A 20087-nucleotide genomic window follows, 5' to 3' on the forward strand; every position below is an offset into this window, starting at 1 on the left:
AAATTTTACGACGAAGGAATTTCCAAGCTCGTCCATCGCTACGATAAGTGCCTTAATTTAAATGGCAACTATGTAGAAAAGTGGTATTTAAGTGTGGCTTTCATCTGTATATAATAAAAAAAATATTCCAATACTTTATTTATTTTTAATTCCAAAACGTAATGTACTTTGTGGATAGCCCTCGTATTTTACGGCAGGCGCTGTCTCCAGCTGCTTTTCATCAATAGTGTAGCTGTACGGTGGTGGATTTCTTTTCCTATATATGCGCAATATGTTACATCTGTTTACGCTCAGGGTCAACTGCCAGAGTCTGCACCATTCATCAATTCTCGGCAGGTCGTTCTGCAAATTCTTACTATCTTCTGGCATTGCTACTTTGATATAAACAACTGCATCATCTGCGAATAGCCTTAAAGAGCATCCGACGCTTTCTACTATATCATAGTGGACAGCAACGGTCCTGCGGTACTCCGGATATTACCTTTACATTTGTCGATTTAGTTCTGCTAAGAGCGACGTGTCGGGTTCTATCTGCAAGGAAGTCTTGAATCCAATCGCAGGTCTGCTCCGATACTCCGTAAGCGCGTATTTTTTTTATTAAATGGCAATGTGGGACGGTTTTAAATGCCTCACTGAAATCAAGGAACACGGCATCAACCCGAGCGCCGCTGTCCACTGCACTGTGGATCTCATGGAGGAACAGAGCGAGCTGAGTTTCGCAGGAGCTCTGTTTGCGGATCGATGTTGATTTTTATACAGGAGCTGTTCATTTTCCAAACACGTCATAATTCTTGTGCGTAAAACATGTTCCATAATTCTACAACAGATTGACGTCAACAATATCGGTCTATAATTGTGTGGTTCTGTCTTTCGGCCTTTCTTAAAAACGGAAAGGACCTGCGCTTTTTTCCAGCCGTTTGGCACCTTTCGTTTATCAAGCGATCTACGATAAATTACTGCTAGAAGAGGAGAAAGTTCTCTCGCGTAATCTTTATAGAATGTTATAGGTATTTCATCTGGTCCTGAAACCTTTCCACTACTAAGCGATTGTAGTTCTTTTCAATTCCGCGATCGGTTATCTCAATATCTACTATTTCGACGTTCGCCCGACGATTGAAAGGAAGGACAGAGTCACGATCTTCCGCGGTGAAACAACTTCGGAAGGCCGAATTCAGTATTTCGGCCTTATCTCTTATCTTTCATTACGGTGCCGATGTGATCGCTGAGAGAATGAGTAGATTTTGACCCACTTACTGATTTTACATACAACCAAAATCTCTTAGGGTTTTTACTCAGGTCGGCTGACAACGTCTTCCTTTCGAAATCATTTCTCTCCTTACTCTCATTTTCGCTTGGTTCAGCTTTAAAATCCATACTTGATTTTCGGACGCTGTTTCCCACATAATGTGTTAATGGGTCTCCTGTTAATTATATGCCAGAAGTAACGGAAATTTTAAGGCATAAAATGTCCCTATTCTCATTTCTACGAGAACACTATAGCTTTCGTGAAGATCGTGTCGTTTTTGCTGTAATCAGCTAAGAATGTCACCAGTACATTATACTAATGTCTGAGTGCTAGTTACTGCACAAAAACACGTTTCAAAGATAACTGCTACTGGTTGCTGTCTCTTCTAAAGCTATCCTCAATTTTTGTGTTCAAATATACAGGATGAACCCCAAAACCAGGCGACCAAATTTCTGAGGCTGTTCAGGAATATTTTCTGAACATATTTATGTAGAAGACCCTCGGTCTCCGGTAGTTCATTAATGAGTATTAATGTAATTCCGATTTACTGTCTATTACCCAGTTAGCTTTGTTTCTGTGAAAAGAGCGTCAAAACAGACGTAGCTTATACACATTCGCAGAAGCAGTGTGAAACACCTCAAAGCAACGTCGCCGTCCCACTGATCCACCGCTTCTAGTAAATCCCACACAAGCTGCATATCGACCAACCCTTCATTAGTAAACCTACCTATACAGCTGTATTTTACTGTAACGTACAACCAACACTGCTGGAAAAACAAACCCGAGACAATCGAGCAGCACTGAATGCGAGCTTGAGGACGAAAAGTAACAGTTGGCACTACTGCTGTCAACAATACAAGATACACAGCGCGTACAGTCGACGTTTGCACTATTGGCAGATATTTTCAGTGGAACACAGACACAATGATAAATAGGGACAAAGATACCAAACGAAATGCAGTAACTCTGCACAGGGCCGTCGGATACGACGTGTCCCTTACAACAAAATACCAAGAAAATATCCCATAACAACCTCCGAAATTTTGTCTCCTGCAACAAGAGCGTCGCCATGTCGGGATCTGCAAACGGATAGGAAATGGGTCCCGATCACAGATCCTACACGCAAAAAACACCTGCAAACCACGAAAATTGACGTTGAACACGTGTCGTCGGCAATAAAATTTAATTTGGTAGATGAACTTATTAGCCAGTATTTTATTTCCCGTTGTTCCTGACTGCCGTCATATGCCCACCCGGCTGCATTCTATTTTGTAACTACACCCCCCCCCCCCCTCCCTATACCCGCTCGGTTCTTTAAAGAATCAAGCTCCCATGTTTAAAACAGCACCAAACGTCTCATTAATTTACAAATGAGTTAATCTATTAAATATTTGACGTTGAGTGTGTAGGCGAGAAAAAGTGTAGAAAAGATTTTAAATTACGCTTAAAAGTTTGTTGGAAGTCGCTAGAAGCTCTCATTATCAAACGCTGGATCAGTATTGTGTGGGTAGTTTGAGCACCGTTTAAAGCAAAAGCTAGTTTTTCACGCAGCTGAATGTTTATCACGTAATATCTCCTGTACTATGTGTCGTACAATGATACAATTTTGCAGGTACATTCAGTGGTAGATGTTGATACCCGTCTCAGACATTTGCTGCGAATAGAGTCGCTAGTAAAGAAGTAATAAATTAAAACGTCGTGTCTGATGCTCAAGTTTTTGTGGATGAACAGCGAAAATATAGTGACTTATAAACATTTTTCCTTTCACCATTTTGTGAACGCTGCCAGCGTGAAAAACTTTGGGCAATGTTTTGAAACTGTATAAAGTTTGTTGGAAGCCGCTAAACGTCGTCATTCTCAAACAGTAGATGACTACAGTCTGGGTCATTTGCGCGCCAGAGTTAACGCTGCCTCAAGATTACACAGTTTCTAACCTAATATTTGACTTACTATGTTAAACCTTTAACACAAAATTATACCTCTTAATAGGTAGCATTTTAAATTTTTAAATTCGGTCAGTAATCATTTGAACCGTTGGATGTCAAATTTTTGTTGTCCCTGGAAGCCATTAGATAGATAACTTGCACCGGGTACCGTGCATCGTGTTAGATTTTTAGTAATACAGATGATGATCACAAAAGGAAGGCGCATTCACTGTGCTGCTACGTGTTGTACTTCAACACAGGGTAAATGCCAAGTACCGTATGTGGGGTGACACTAACAAGGATATGGTCAGATTTGTCGTGCCGAAACATTATCGATTTTCTTACCAGTGTTAACTGTGAAACAGGTCCGCACGTAAAATTGTAGCTGCTGACACTATTGGAACAAAAGCACGAAAACGGCTGTTTTGCTTGCTTGGCGCTTACAGTGAAGGTTGGCCACCCACGAAAGATACGAGTCGCGAGCTGTTGCATGCTGAGCATTGCGCGCATGGCCGGGAAATGCGGCCGTTTTACTGCAGCGTTCACTAAAGAGGATTATAGCTGCAACGATTTTGTGCATCTGTGAAATGCACTTTCCTTTAATGCTGGGTACGTATTTTGAAACATATGGTCCTGACGCTAGCTGGAGGTGTAAAACAAGTTCTGTAGATCTACATATATATTCTGTAAGCCAATTTACGCTGAACATCCAATCTCCAATCACAGTTGATGGCTAACTCTGTAAATGTTTTGCTACGGAGATGTACGAACGACGTCAAATCAAGCCATCAATAGAAAACACGCTGAGGACTATGCGATGTGCGAAATTGTAGTTAAACATCTAGACAAGCAAGTAAATAGCGCAGGTATGTGGCTAGAAAAGACTCAAATACTTGATATTGTGCGCCTCCACAGACAGCGAAGAAACTGAAGAAAGTTGTAGGCATGAAGACCCTTCGAGTTTCACGTATAATCTATAATCATCAGTTATCTCCGAAACCAGCACCAGGAATTAAAATTACCCTGTCAGACAAAGAAAAAGTGGTGGTGTATTGGTTGAACGAAAGCGGTAAGCCGGCCGGAGTGGCCGAGTGGTTCTAGGCGCTACAGACTGGAACCGCGCGACCGCTGCGGTCGCAGGTCCGAATCCTGCCTCGGGCATGGATGTGTGTGATGTCCTTAGGTTAGTTGAGTTTAAGTAGTTCTAAGTTCTAGGGGACTGATGACCTCAGAAGTTAAGACCCATAGTGCTCAGACCCATTTGAACCATTTTTGAAAGCGGTAAGAAACGCCTGTGTCAGTAGTGTTCAAAATAAATATCGCTTTGCCTGGTCTGAACGTGAATTGTACAGACGGAAGTCGCTGGAGAACATAAAAGAGTCGACTGAAAATTGCGACGAAGTTAAATGCGCAACTTTTTGAGCTATTTACCGAAACCAGACAAAAGTCATTTAGTATGAGCGATACAACTTTACGTGATTGGGCTCTAAAGAATTTACAGCCTCTCAAAGTTGATTAAGTCGCTTTAAAAGATCACATAAAATTGTAGCAAGACAAACAGTAAAATTTGTATCGAGAAACAGGTTCGAAATATGAAGTGATACAGACTGAAATGGTGGATGCTTTTATTACGAAAGAGAAGCATACGATCGCTAGTCTCGACGAATCCTATATTTTTACAATGCTGCTCAGTCCTGTTTTCAAAAAGAAACGCTTGCTGAGAGAACACTGTCATTTCAAGAGGAAAAACGTACAGATGCGACTGCGCAGTCCACGACTACATTCACACACTATAAAGCCTGTAATTAGTCTGGATGGCTTATTACTGCCTAAACGATACGTATGCCTTCAAGAATCAATGCGACGTTTAGGACCACGTGTCAAAAGAACAATGTTCTACGCAGTCAGTTTTTTGGTAAACGCATCGAAGTCATGCTTTTCTTCCGTTCTGCGGGAGCAAATCTCTTCTTCTAGATTCGTGGTCAGGTCATAAAAGTTCTGAGTCATTAAAAGCTGTATTTGAAGCTCATCCTGACGAAGAAGCAGAGATACTTCAGATACCACCCGGCACTATGAACGTAATTCAATCGCCGGCCAGAGAAAAAAAAGGTTCAAATGGCTCTGAGCACTATGGGACTTAATTTCTGAGGCCATCAGTCCCCTAGAACTTAGAACTACTTTAACCTAACTAACCTAAGGAAATCACACACATCCATGCCCGAGGCAGGATTCGAACTTGCGAACGGAGCGGCCGCGCGGTTCCAGACTGTAGCGCCTAGAACCGCTCGGCCACCCCGGCCGACTCGGCCAGAGAATTTTCCCGTCAGTGGAAGGCATTTTACAGAAATCTAATAGAAAATTGTGTGCAGACCGCTACAGTTTCCACGCTACCACAGTGACAATATTCACAAGTTGAATCAGCACTACATTATCAACACTCCTCTTCATTGTTTCAAAATATGATTAAAAATGTGTGGCAGTCTTCGAAATATGGTGGTATTAGGCCTCATTCAATCCGAACAAAGTTTTGTCTAAGGACGCGTAATAACGACTGAAACTCCCAGGTCTGTCATATGTCATATGTTCTTGGTGAACAAAAATATATGTTTGGAACATTGCATCAATATTTAGCATTATTGCGGTAATTACAAGAAATAAAATCAATTTTGACGAATTCTATACCGAATATTTATTTGTGTGTATTCCATAGCAATTTGGAAAGTGTTGTAGATAATGTATTAGTTGTACTGGTCAACGAATGGCTCTGAGCGCTATGGGACTTGACATCTAAGTGGAACTTAAACCTAACTAACCTAAGGACATCACACACATCCATGCCCGAGGGAGGATTCGAACCTGCGACCATAGCGGTCGCGCGGCTCCAGACTGTAGCGCCTAGAACCGCTCGGCCACTCTGGCTGGCCTCGTCAACGAATGTTTTTCTTAAAGTCGCTTTCAATGGACGAAGCACCTCTTATTGCTATGACAAGAGAGCGACGCGTAGCTAGCGCCACCTTGTGCTTAGATAGTGTTGGCATAACTTAACGAGAGAGATCAGTGTTGTAGTATAGGTAGTTACAAGCGCGGAAACCTTGTGTCAAATGTCTTACTTCATTAAGTTTTTTTACAGACATCCAGGTCTTGCCAGCAGCTAAAATATTGCGTGCGGACTTTTTTCAGCGTTAACTTACAGTGGTAAAGGAAGCGACACATGTTTCGACATGTGACCATTCTCTTTTAAGTATATGAAATGATCATATCGCATTGTTGGCCGGGAGGCCCCGTGCGGGGAAGTTCGGCCGCCGTATTGCAAGTCCTTTTTAGTTGACGCCACTTCGACGACTTGCGAATTAATTAAGATGAAATGATGATGAACACACAACAACCAGTCATCACGAGGCAGAGAAAATCCCTGATCCCACCGGGAATTGAACCCGAGACCCCATGCGCGGAAAGCGAGAACGCTACCGCAAGACTACTTATATAGGAATACGGAAAACGAGTTTCACCTGCGAGTGCGTGACGCCGTCTTATCCTCTGGCGCAGGGCACCGGCTGGCGCGCGCTCCGTCTGCCGCAGCTCTGGCGTCTCGCGCGCCCACTGCAGGCAGGCTGCTTTGACGTCTACTCGCGGTCCGCCTCCTCGAGACTCACTGACAGCTGCCGCCGCCGCCGCCGCGGCGCGCAGTAGCAGGACCCGACCCCCATTGGCCGCCTCCGTGCCCGGGGCGGAGCCCAGCAGCAAGTCGCCACCGCAGCCTCCTCCCGCGCACTCCCCAAATCAAAGCAGCGTGCACGTGGAAACAGTAATTAAAGGCCCGACACACGCACCAACCGACCGACTGACAAAATGGACGTGTGCAAGCGTTTTGACTGACCGACCGACGAACTTTGGGATGTCAGGCGCGTAGGACCACCAGACAGCCAACCTCCTCCCACCCAACTTCCAATCAACAAATTGTGCCGTTTGTAGCGCTGGTATGCCAACCGCCCGACAGAAGTTCGTCTTCTGTAGCTGCACGCAGGATATTGTTTCTTTATTGTGGAGAACGGTGTATACAGCGTGATTCACGAAGATATGCAAATATTTTAATAAGTTACTCTACAAGTAAAACTAAAGAAAAAAGTTCAGATAAACACAGGTCCGCGAATGTTTAGTTACCCAGATTTAATTTCCGATAAGTATCGGAAATAAAACCTAAAAGTATAAATATAGAAGGTCGACGGTCTTTTCTCTGTGTGTCACACCAAACCATTATGGATTCGTTATACTGGATGATTCACAAAGATATGCAAATATTTTAATATGTTATTCTACAAGTGAAACTAAAGAAAAAAGTTCATATAAACATAGGTCCACAAATGTTTAGTTACTTTAGTTACGGAGTTCCAGTTAATATAAGATTTTGCCTGAAATTTAGCAACTTCGCTAATATGAACCCATCGCAAAACTGTACGAGGTTAAAGTAAAGCTCGATTTCCGTTTATTTTGTTATTATTGATCTGGTGAATCTAATAAAACACGTCCCATATGTGTATCTGCAGTTGTTTTCCAGAACGTCCAGAGAAGCGAAGAAGTAATTTAACAAAATTTTTAATTTATGAACTACTTGGCCCAATTTGTTTTTCAAATTCCAGACAATCGCACAAAGATATCAACGGAAGTTGTAGAGAATTTAATTTTGGAGAGATGATAGTAACGTTAACTGAAACTATATGAATGTGCCAGATAATCTGCATTTATTAATACGACAGCACACGTGAATTCATCATAAACCGGAAAAAACAAAGTTCAGTGTTAAGAAAGTTCTGCAGTGTACATAAAATTTCACAATACATTCAAAACAAATGTTCAAAAATGTCTCCACCGAGTTCAATGCATTTAAGCTGCACGTGTGTGAACAGATTTCGTTGCCTGTTTCAGTTTCACAGGGTTGTTCTTAATTTCGTTTATTGCATTCATAGTGCGAGCAAGTAATGCCTCTCGTGTATTGATTTTGTCCTCATAAACTACGTCTTTAGTCCATCCCCACACACAAAAATCCATTGGTGTTAAATCGGGCGATATGGGTGACCCTAGATGTATAGTACCATCCCTATTTCATAAATAATCTACAAACTACAGCAGTTACTATGTGGTTTCACTCAAATACACTGTTGTTATTATGTTCTTTCACTGAAGAATACAGAAAACTAACTCATTTCGAGGTTAGGAAACCACTGAAACAACTCACTAACGGTTGCCAACAATGACAAACGTTTCTACATTCTTAATGGAAAGTAAACAAATTTACTTGTATAATAATCTTTGCTTCTCTGGATGTTTTGGAAAACTAATGCTGATACAAGTCTGGGGCATGTTTTTATTAGATTCACCAGACCAATAACAACAAAATAAATGGAAATTGTGCTTTACTTTAACCTCGTACAGTTTTGCGATGGCTTCATATTAGCAAAATTGCTAAATTTCAGGTAAAATCTTTTATTAACCGGAACTCCGTGACTAAAGTAACTAAAAATTTGTGGACCTTCGTTTATATGAACTTTTTTCTTTAGTTTCACTTGTAGAATAACATATTAAAATATTTGCATATCTTTGTGAATCATCCTGTATAACGAATCCATAATGGTTTTGTGTGACACACAGAGAAAAGAAAAGACCGTCGACCTTCTATATTTATACTTTTAGTTTTTATTTCCGATACTTATCGGAAATTAAATCTACGGTGCCCAAGGTACTTTATGTTTTTATATATTTTAGTTCATCTACATCTACATACTCTGCAAATCAGACTTAAGTGCCTGGCAGACGGTTCATCAAACCACCTTCACAATAATTCTCTATTACTCCAATCTCGAACAGCGCGAGAAAAAAACAGGTGCCTATATCTTCCCGCGCGAGCTCTAATTTCCCTTATTTTATTATGATGATCTTTTCTCCATGTATAGGTCAGCGTTAACAAAGTATTTTCTCATTCGGAGGAGAAAGTTGGTGATTGAAATTTCATGAGAAGATTCCGCCCCAACGAAAAACGCCTTTGTCATGTCACTGAAACTCTCTCCCAAATTTGGCGATAACACAAAATGTGCTGCTCTTCTTTGAACTTTCTCGATGTACTCCGTTAACCCTGTCTGGTAAGGATCCCACACAACCAGCAGCACTCCGAAAGAGGACGCACAAGTGTAGTGTAGGCAGTCTCTTTAACAGATCTGTTACATATTCTAAGTGTTCTGCCAGTAAAACAGTCTTTGGTTTGCCTTCCCCACAACACTTTGCGTGTGTTCTTTCTAGTTTAACTTAGCCGTAATTGTAATTACTAAGTATTTAGTTGAATTTACCGTCTTTAGATATGACTGATTTATCGCGTAACCGAAGTTTGACGGATTCCTTTTAGCACTCATGTGCTAGAAGGACAAATATTTTCTAATATGTTGTCTTTTATCCACGTAACAACGCATTCTTCCAATAAAACGCATTCTTTGGTTTGCCTTCCCCACAACATTTTCTATGGCGTTTTTTCTTATTTAAACTGTTCGTAATTGTACTTTCTAGGTATTTAGTTGAATTTACGGCCTATAGATTAGACTGATTCATTGTATAACAGAAGTTTAATGGATTCCTTTTAGCACTCACGTGGATGACCTGGACCTCACACTTTTCATTATTTACAGGCAACTGCCAATTTTCACAGCATTCAGATATCTTTTCTAAATCGTTTTGCAATTTTTTAATCTCAGGATGAGTTTATTAGACGATAAACGAGAGAACCATCTGCAAACAACCTAAGACGGCTGCTCAGATTGTCTCCTAAATCGTTTATATAGATAAGGAGCAGCAAAGTTGCTAAATGCTTCATTTCTTATGTATTTGTTGTGGTACTTATTAGATGATGTGTGCCATCACCATGTGTAGTCTTTCTTCTTCGAATTTGTAATGAATTTCTTAAACTTACAGGTCAGTTTTTATGCTACATACATAAATAAATTAATAACGTTTACGTGAATTTGTATTTCATACCAGTCTGATGTCTTTTGATATAAAAATAAATTTCTGCACTTGAAAATGGCCTAAGGCCGATATCGGAATCTTATAACAATAGAATATAAATTATCACAGTCAAATTGCGACAGCATAATTAAAAACGTCTTTTATTTTATTTATCTGATGTATTTCCGCAGTCAACTATAAAGCACGTTGCAGAATTCAGGAATCATTTGAGTCAATAATTGAGGGGATATAACAGCACTGAATCTGAGGTCTGCTTAACTTTCTGCCAGTAGCTAGAAATCGTAATATAGCTAATAGCCTCTCCTCGCAGCTTACAGATTCTCTCATGAGTGTATAGTTTTCCGTTAGGAATGGTTTGATGATGTTCATCAGTTCCGATATGCATCATACATCCATTCTTAGATAATTACAGAAATCATCGGCTTCCAGCTGCTTAAATAAAGGAAGGTGGGTCAATTTCTTTCCTTCCATTAGACCCTCTTTGCCCACGGCTTTCTGTCTCTCTTTTTGTGGCCTTCCTAACTCTAAAACAGCCAAGCCAAACGCCCGTTTTTGCTTCTGTGTAAAGCCAAGCGGGCTCTCGTACAACATGAACTAAATGAACCAAAGACAAACCAGTTACTACAACAGGGCGGCGCTGTAATCTTTGAGTACGGTCGATCGGGGTGTTTGCTAACAGGCTGCCATGATATTGGTCGGTCGGTCGACGATAAATTAGTGCGTGTGTAAGGGACTCGTAACATCTACTTGCGAGGGCTAACGGAAAGCGTAACATTTCTGCTTGCCGTAAGACAAATCTGTATTACTAAACGACAATCGCGGAATCTAGAAGACTGTTCCAATTGTAGGTTGTCTATCTACCGGCTTCTAGGGAGACCAAATATTTGATTTTCTATAATTCGTGTAATTATTGATCGAATTTAAAAATTTAAAAAGCTGCCGAAATCTAATTACGAGGTATAATATTACGTCAAAACTTTAACACAATAAGGCAAGTATTATAATTAAAAACTGTATGTTCATCCTAAGGCAACGTAACTTAACAGCGTGCAAATTCATCCAGTATTTGAGAATGAGAACACTTTGCGACTTCTAACAAATTTTACACAGAATTTCTATCGCTGACACCCTCCAACAGTACGATGAAAGGAGAAACGTTTATCGCTTACTATATTTTCGCAGTCCTTGCAGTGAAACTTCAGAATTAGTAATGGCGGTTTAATTTATTACTTTTGTACCGCTAACTATATTCGCGACACAGTTTGCAGACAGTATCCACCTATACCACTGAATACCCCTGTATAATTAAATCATTGTACAACACATAGTCCGGGGGGTAAGACATCACAGACATTTAGACGCGTGAAAAACTAGCTTCTTCCTAAAATAGCGTGCACTGCCACTACGGCATCGGTCATAACGTTTTAATTCATTACTTCTTTACAACCAACTCTATTCGCAACATACTTCGCAGACAGTATATACACTACTGGCTGTTAAAATTGCTACACCAAGAAGAAATGCAGATGATAAACGAGTATTCATTGGACAAATATATTACACTAGAACTGACATGTGATTACATTTTCACACAATTTGGGTGCATGGATCCTGAGAAATCAGTACCCAGAACGACCACCTCTGGCCGTAATAACGGCCTCGATACGCCTAGGCATTGAGTCAAACAGAGCTTGGATGGCGTGTACAGGTGCAGCTGCCCATGCAGTTTCCACACGATACCACAATTCATCAAGAGTAGTGACTGGCGTATTGTGACGAGCCAGTTGCTCGGCCACCATTGACCAGACGGTTTCTATTGGTGAGACATCTGGAGAATGTGCTGGCCAGGGGAGCTGTCGAGCATTTTCTGTATCCAGAAAGGCCCGTACAGGACCTGCAACATGCGGTCGTGCATTATCCTGCTGAAATGTAGGGTTTCTCAGGGATCGAATGAAGGGTAGAGCCACGGGTCGTAAACACATCTGAAATGTAACATCCACTGTTCAAAGTGCGGTCAATGCGAACAAGAGGTGACCGAGACGTGCAACCAATGGCACCCCATACCATCACGCCGGGTGATACGCCAGTATGGCGATGACGAATACACGCTTCCAATGTGCGTTCACCGCGATGTCGCCAAACACGGATGCGACCATCATGATGCTGTAAACATAACCTGGATTCATCCGAAAAAATTACGTTTTGCCATTCGTGCACACAGGTTTGTCGTTGAGTACACCATCGCAGGCGCTCCTGTCTGTGATGCAGCGTCAAGGGTAACCGCAGCCATGGTCTCCGAGCTGATAGTCCATGCTGCTGCAAACGTCGCCGAACTGTTCGTGCAGGTGGTTGTTGTCCTGCAGACGTCCCCATCTGTTGACTCAGGGATCGGGACGTGGCTGCACGATCCGTTACAGCCATGCGGATAAGATGCCTGTCATCTCGACTGCTGGTGATACGAAGCCGTTGGGATCCAGCACAGCGTTCCGTTTGACCTCCTGAACCCACCGATTCCATATTCTACTAACAGTCATTGGATCTCGACCAACGCGAGCAGCAATGTCGCGATACGATAAACTGCAATCGCGATAAGCTACAATCCGACCTATATCAAAATCGGAAACATGATGGTACGCATTTCTCCTCCTTACACGAGGCATCACAACAACGTTTCACCTGGCAACGCAGGTCAACTGCTGTTTGTGTATGAGAAATCGGTTGGAAACTTTCCTCACGTCAGCACGTTGTAGGTGTCGCCACCGGCGCCAAGCTTGTGTGAATGCTGTGAAAAGCTAATCATTTGCATATCACAGCATCTTCTTCCTGTCGGTTAAATTTCGCGTCTGTAGCACGTCATCTTCGTGGTGTAGCAATTTTCATGGCCAGTAGTGTAATACGTTATTTCTTCTTGCACTGTTTGTGTCACAATCATATCTAGACGTTGGATTATACAAGGTGATTCCGTGATGATGTCATAAACTTTCAGGGATGATTTGAGGTAAGGAGATGACCGAGTTCTGAGTTAAAAGCGAAAATAGTTTTGATACCTTTTACGATGAAATACACGTACCAGTACTGTTGTTGCTAAGATTGTAGTGTAGGCAATTTCAACGAGCGCTGAGGTCTACAGATTGGGATGATAACTACTCCAATGCAAATGGCGTACTGTGTACTGATATGAGTGATCCTGGCGTGTAATGTCTGTGTATACAAGCTGAGGTAGTAACGTCGATCAGTCGTAACCAAATGGAGATGAAGACGGTGACGGAAATAGCAGACATGATTTTCGCTTATGGGCAAGCAAATGGAAGCAGCAGGAAAGCTTGCACAGACCAAATATCGGCGTAAGAGACGTGCGACTCACACCTTATTCCCAAGACTGTTCCAGCGATTAACTGAAACACTACCACAGTACAACTGAAACGTCCCCTTTGAACAATTTATACACGACTGTCCTTAAACTGACACACAATTTTTTTTTTTTTTTCAAAGTCTGAACAGTAAAAGAGAATGCACACAGAAGTAGTGGATTTCCATGCAGTCTTGAAGAAGCAGTGTTGTCCTTCCAACGGAAAGACAGTGCTGACTCTTGACATGCATACAGGTAATGGGCCACAACAGAGCAAACCCACAGCAGAGTCATTCGAAGTTTTGAAGAGTATTGGTAGGTAGGTCATCACAGAGCAGACCCACTGTAGTCCTGGTAGAGATTACGGTATTGGTGGGCCACCAGTGGTGCAGACCCACTGCAGTCCTTGTAGAAATAATGATATTGATGGATCATCAAAGATGTAGACCCACTGTAGTCCTTGTAGAGATAGCCAGCAGCCATCTGTTGTGACTGTGCAGGTGCACGATCACCATTGAAGAGTCTTGCGGATAATATAGCAAGTCCATAAACAACCACTTGTGCACTCACAAAGTTTTTGAAATTGTCCTTAGAACCAGCAATGCTGTTATCCAGTCCCTTGCTGAATTATTAACACACGTGCAAACACTAACAGTCCCAACTTCTCACATATTGTCCATATACTATGACCAACAGAAACGTGTGCAGTGAAATGTAACTTAATTTGAAGAACTGGTGTCTATACAATTTTATAACATGAGAATACAATAACAAAGGTACAGAATACATCATTAAAGAACATAACAATACAGATAACATTTGTAGTAAAACAGGCGTTACAAAAGAATAGAAATAGATATATACGTCAGTGTTACAGGAATTATGACATGAGTACATACATAAAAGATCAGAATAATTATTGAAACATTGACTTCACACACGAGCATTAAACAGAACAGAATTAATAATATCTAACATCTTTACAAAGTAAATAACATATTATTAATGCCAATTATATTCGAGGATAACAGTATTCCTCATCATAGTGAATGTGGCTGAATATTAAAAGAAGAAAAAAATTCTATGAAATTACACAGAGACAGGAAGAAAACAAATACACAAGGGTACACAAACACATAGTGGGATAACACCAATAGGAAAGGACAGGGTTCGTTTTCAGTGTAACACGTGGTACTGCAGTCCAACCCAAAACTTCATATATCTTTCCTCTTATTTCATCCTTTGTTTCCACCAAAAAAAATTCTATATAAGTATGCTTTCTGTATTTATATGTTCACACATTTCTTACCTCAACATTTATTTCCAAGAAAATCCTACCTAAACCCGTTTTCTGTACTTTTTTTTCGTATAACTTCTCTATGCATTTCTTCCAATTCATCGAAACTCATTTTCTTAGAGGCTACGCCCTCTTAAGCTAACTTAAATCTACTGAGCTCAGATGCTAAACTAAGGAACGAGGCAATGCAGCAGCACAAAATAAGTAACACAAACAACAATGACCAAAAAAATGGAAAATTGCAAAGCAAGCTACAGTAAATCTAAATTACCAAGCAATGCAACATTACAACTAATATGAGCCAATGTGCAGCAACAAGAAAAATAAATGAGTAGTAAAATTGGCTTAGCAGAGTAACACAAAGTCAAATTCAGTAACACTACGCCTGGCAAACAGCAGTAACTTATACCTAAACATGACATAGCTCAAGCAGAAAAGATATTACAATAAAAACAACAATGCAGATAAGGGAAGTGTATATTCACATCTTAATGTCTATGTAAATTAAAGTGGTGCACTACAACAACTTATTATAAAAAAAATATTACCATGAACTTGAAAAGAAAATTATGTGTCCAGTTACTGTTACTAGTCCCTTCTTATTGTTCTTTCCTTTCCAAGTGCTCCTTTTTTAAAGAATGTGGATTACAAAATTATCATTTAATAGATCTGTTGACAGAAAGTGTTCACATTAGCAAATGCATCTAAGTTTATTTTATAAAACTAATGCTGTAACACAGCTGGAAAACAGGTATCAAATGAAATAAGCAATTACGCAAACCAAAGCATAAAAATATCATTCAATAGCTATGTGGCATTTCGTAGGTTAGTAGAAATTCTCTCAACTCTCGTAGAAAGACGCTTGTCGTAATCAGGTGTGCAGATGTAAAAATATTTCTCGTCATTTCATTAGGCATTTCAGTAAATATCATAAATTACGAGCTCCACAGTATGCTTTCAACAAGGAAATGTCAATAGCGAGTATAATGGCCTCCCCTTTTTTTTCTACCTGTGCCGCTGAAAGGCTAATGGCTTTTTTTTTTCGGGCGGCTGTCGCCCAGGTGGGTGCCCGCGACACATTACGTGCAGGTGGTCACTTAACTTTCTTATGGAAATATTTACGACAGCAGTTTCCGCTACAGTGACAGTCCCACATAAAAATATTTCACAGGTCACGAATTAGCGTTGCAAATCTGTAGAAAGAAAATCCTATAAATATAAGTGTCCAAAAAAATTTTCGCCGGCATTGTGATACATTCACGCATTTACACACATTTCATAACTCTTAAAGTAAGATTCTGTCTTTATAGACAGTGAGAAAATTTTAGCTTTTGACCAACATTGTATCAATAAGTGTGTGCATTTGATTTCTTTGTTATTGTAATTATGAAAAATTTTATCAAATCATTATTGGCCACTGCCCAAAAAAAATTTGTAAAATTTTTTGTGGGGAGCGTGGGGGCTATGTAAGTAGGCTGTTTATGTTTTCTCTATGTAAGTAGGCTGTTTATGTTTTCTTATTGGCAACGTTACGTAGCGCTCAATATGAAAATCACTGGCTGTGCTGTGTGCAGTCTGTGGCTAGTTTGCATTGTTGTCTGCCATTGTAGTGTTGGGCAGCGGCAGCTGGATGTAAACAGCGCATAGCGTTGCGCAGTTGGAGGTGAGCCGCCAGCAGTGGTGGATGTGGGGAGAGAGATGGCGGAGTTTTGAAATTTGTCATGAACTGCTATATTTATATATGATGATATCAAGGTAAATACATTGTTTGTTCTCTACTAATATCTTTCATTTGCTAACTATCCCTATCAGTAGTTAGTGCCTTCCATAGTTTGAATCTTTTATTTAGCTGGCAGTAGTAGGGCTCGCTGTATTGCAGTAGCTTGAGCAGCGAAGATTTTTGTGAGGTAAGTGATTTGTGAAAGGTATAGTTTAATGTTAGTCAGGGCCATTCTTTTGTAGGGAATTTTGAAAGTCAGATTGCGTTGCGCTAACAAAATATTGTGTGTCAGTTTAAGCACAGTCATTTATAATTGTTCAAAAGGGGACGTTTCACAACGACCGAGGCCGGCGACGAACTACTCGGACTCCCGACTTAGAAATGCAGGGCATGCTCGAGTGTATTGTAAGCAGGCTGTTTAGGGGGCAGTTGGATGTGAACAGCGTGTAGCGTTGCGCAGTTGGAAGTGAGCCGCCAGCAGTGGTAGATGTGGCGGGAGAGATGGCAGAATTTTGAGAGCGGACGATCTAGACGTGTGTCCATCAGAAAGAGTAAATTTGTAATACTGTATATCATGAACTGATATATATATATATATATATATGACTTTTGAATATTATTAAGGTAAATCTTTCATTTGCTAACTATGCCTATCATTAGTTAGTGCCTTCAGTGGTTAGAATCTTTTATTTAGCTGGCAGTATTGGCACTAGCTGTATTGCAGTGTTCGAGTAACGAAGATTTTTGTGAGGTAAGTGATTCATGAAAGGTATAGGTTATTGTTAATCAGGGCCACTCTTTTGTAGGGATTATTGAAAGTCAGACTGCGTTGCGCTAAAAATATTGTATGTCAGTTTAGTGTTGATCAGAATAAGTAAAGAGAGAAATGTCTGAGTACGTTCAGTTTTGCTCAGCTGTTTGAAAATCAAATAACGTAAGAGGTTTATCATCACAGTAATTCATAAATTTTTCTAAGTGGATGTTTCAGTATGAGGAACCTACAGTCAACACACGATCACTGGCACCTCAAATGAATGTTTCGCAGAGTACTGTGTGGCGAGTATTACGAGAAATGCAGCTACAACTCTACATCTACAATCGACAGACAGTGCATGCTTTGACTCCTACTGACTTCGGACCTCGTGTCGTGTTCAGCCAATTGTTCTTGCAGCGCCTTACAGTCGAACCTCACCTTCCTGCGTGTGTAATTTTCACGGATAAAGTCTGTTTCGTCAGAGGTGGAATTTAAATAGTCGTAACAGTCATGTTTGGGCCTATGACAACGCTACGTTACAGTTGTGAATGAAAGCAACCTGCTTTCACAAAATAATACTTATTGCGACGCCCTTCGTAAATGAGAGAGATCAGATCTTGCGCAGGATTTAAGTGTTCGTTTCTCCCGCGCGACGTTCGGGAGTACAACGGCAGAGAAACAACGTGAAAATGGGCCGATGATCCCTCTACCAGGCACTTAAGCGAGAACTGTAAAGTAGTCATGTAGGCGTAGATGCAGATCTGGAGAACATGATGGCCAGTGCAACACTCGAACTTCCATTGTATTCAGATGGGTCAACTGAACGGGGGAAATGCGGTCTTGCGTCATCTTGTTGAAAGATAACAGCATGGAGACTCAGCGAAGGTCACCAGCTCTCACGTGTCATAAATGTAACTTCAGCTCTCCAAAATACCGGAGGTGGTCGTGTTGTGTACCGAATGGCACGCCATGCCATCGCGCTGATGTTGGGCTCATATGACGACGGCGATAGCAGCCTAGCAATATTCATTCTCTTCGCAGCCTCCACTCACGTGCACAGTCATAGTGATGTTATAAGCATAACCGGGACTCGTCTAAAATAAAACGACGTGGCGCCACTCCCGTGTTCAGTGTCGTCGTTGATCTTACCACTCTTCCTTCTCGTCGGATAGCCGTAACAATGGCCGCCTAGCTGATAGATTGGTTGGTTGGTTGTTTTTGGGGAAGGAGACCAGACAGCGTGGTCATCGGTCTCATCGGATTAGGGAAGGATGGGGAAGGAAGTCGGCCGTGCCCTTTCAGAGGAACCATCCCGGCATTTGCCTGGAGTGATTTAGGGAAATCACGGAAAACCTAAATCAGGATGGCCGGACGCGGGATTGAACCGTCGTCCTCCCGAATGCGAGTCCAGTGTAGCTGATAGACCCCGGTGCTTCAGATGCAATCGCCCTCTTACAAAAAGCCAGACAGGGCTCCGAAGCTACTCGTCGGAAGGGGAGCGAATCACACACTGACGCGATAGCCACATAATGTCCACCGACTCCGGTACGTACATGGCACTCATCACTTCCTGCTTTGCGCTCGCTAGATAAACACGTCGCTCGCCAGCGATGGACCGTGACTCGCAGGAGGAAGTAATGCCAAACTCAAGTTGCGTGCCAACCACGGCTCACTGTTCGTGCAGATACTTCTCTTGCCGCATTCAAGCCCGTTTCCTGACTCAAAGTAAGTGCCGTGGCTGTACAATCCTGCACGGTCGGGCAAACTACGAGTATACACTGATCAGCCACAACGTTATGACCACCTTCCTAATAGCCAGTACGTCCACCCTTGGCACGCTTAAAAGAAAGCGGCGGTGCGTCGTAGCATGGAAGCAATGAGGTTTTGGTAGGTCGCTGGAGAGAGTTGGCACCACATCTTCACACACAAGTCACCTAATTGGAAATTTGTGGTAAGGGTTATGGGACCAAACTGCTGAGGTCATCGGTCCCTAGGCTTACGCACTACTTAATGTAACTTACACTAACTTACACTAAGGACAATACAAACACCCATGCCCGAGGGAGGACTCGAACCTCCGACTGGGGGAGCCACTCGAACTGTGACAAGACCCCTTAGACCGCACATCTACCCCACGCGGCAGTCACCTAGTTCCCACACATTCCAGGGAGGGGCAAGATGAGCTCTGAAGCCTCAGTCAGATCCCAGATGTGTTCAATAGGGTTGAGATATAGCCAGTTGGGTGGCCTGCATATCAATTGGAACGCCCACTGTCTTCCTCGAACCACTCCACCACACTCCTGGCCTTGTGATATGGCGCATTATCTTGTTGAAAAATGCCACTGCGATTGGGAAACATGGTTGTCATGATGGGATCTACGTGGTCTGCGACCTGTGTAGGATACTCCTTGGCCATCATGGTGCCTTGCACGAGCTCCACTGAACCATGGAAGCCCACGTGAATCTTCCCCAGAGCATAATAGACCCGCCACCAACTTGTCGCTGCCCTGCAGTACACGTGTCTAGGAGCTGTTCTCCTGGAAGACGACGGTTTCTTGCCCTCCCATTGGCATGATGCAGAAGGTATCGGGATTCATCAGACCATGCAACGCTCTGCCATTGCGCCAACGCTCAGTGTGCCGATGGTCACGTGCCTGTTTCAGTCATGTTTGCCGTTGTCGTGGTGCTAACACTGGCACATGCACAGATCATTGGCTGCGGAGGCCCGTCGTTAGGAGTGTTCAGTACACTGTTTATTCAGATACTCTTGTACTCTGTGCAGCTTTAT

General features: G+C 41.9%; 1 protein-coding gene across 1 annotated transcript in view; it reads right to left on the reverse strand.

The window, feature by feature from the left end:
- Positions 1-6857, reverse strand: part of LOC124799208 (doublesex- and mab-3-related transcription factor 2) — a 111332-nt gene extending 104475 nt beyond the window's left edge. Inside the window, exon 1 of the mRNA XM_047262743.1 lies at positions 6681-6857. The gene's annotated coding sequence lies outside the window, so the exon portion shown is untranslated. The remainder of the gene's footprint in view (positions 1-6680) is intronic.
- Positions 6858-20087: the final 13230 nt, after the last annotated feature.

The sequence above is a fragment of the Schistocerca piceifrons genome, chromosome 5 (assembly GCF_021461385.2).
Source record: "Schistocerca piceifrons isolate TAMUIC-IGC-003096 chromosome 5, iqSchPice1.1, whole genome shotgun sequence".
In the NCBI taxonomy this organism is placed as follows: domain Eukaryota; kingdom Metazoa; phylum Arthropoda; class Insecta; order Orthoptera; family Acrididae; genus Schistocerca; species Schistocerca piceifrons.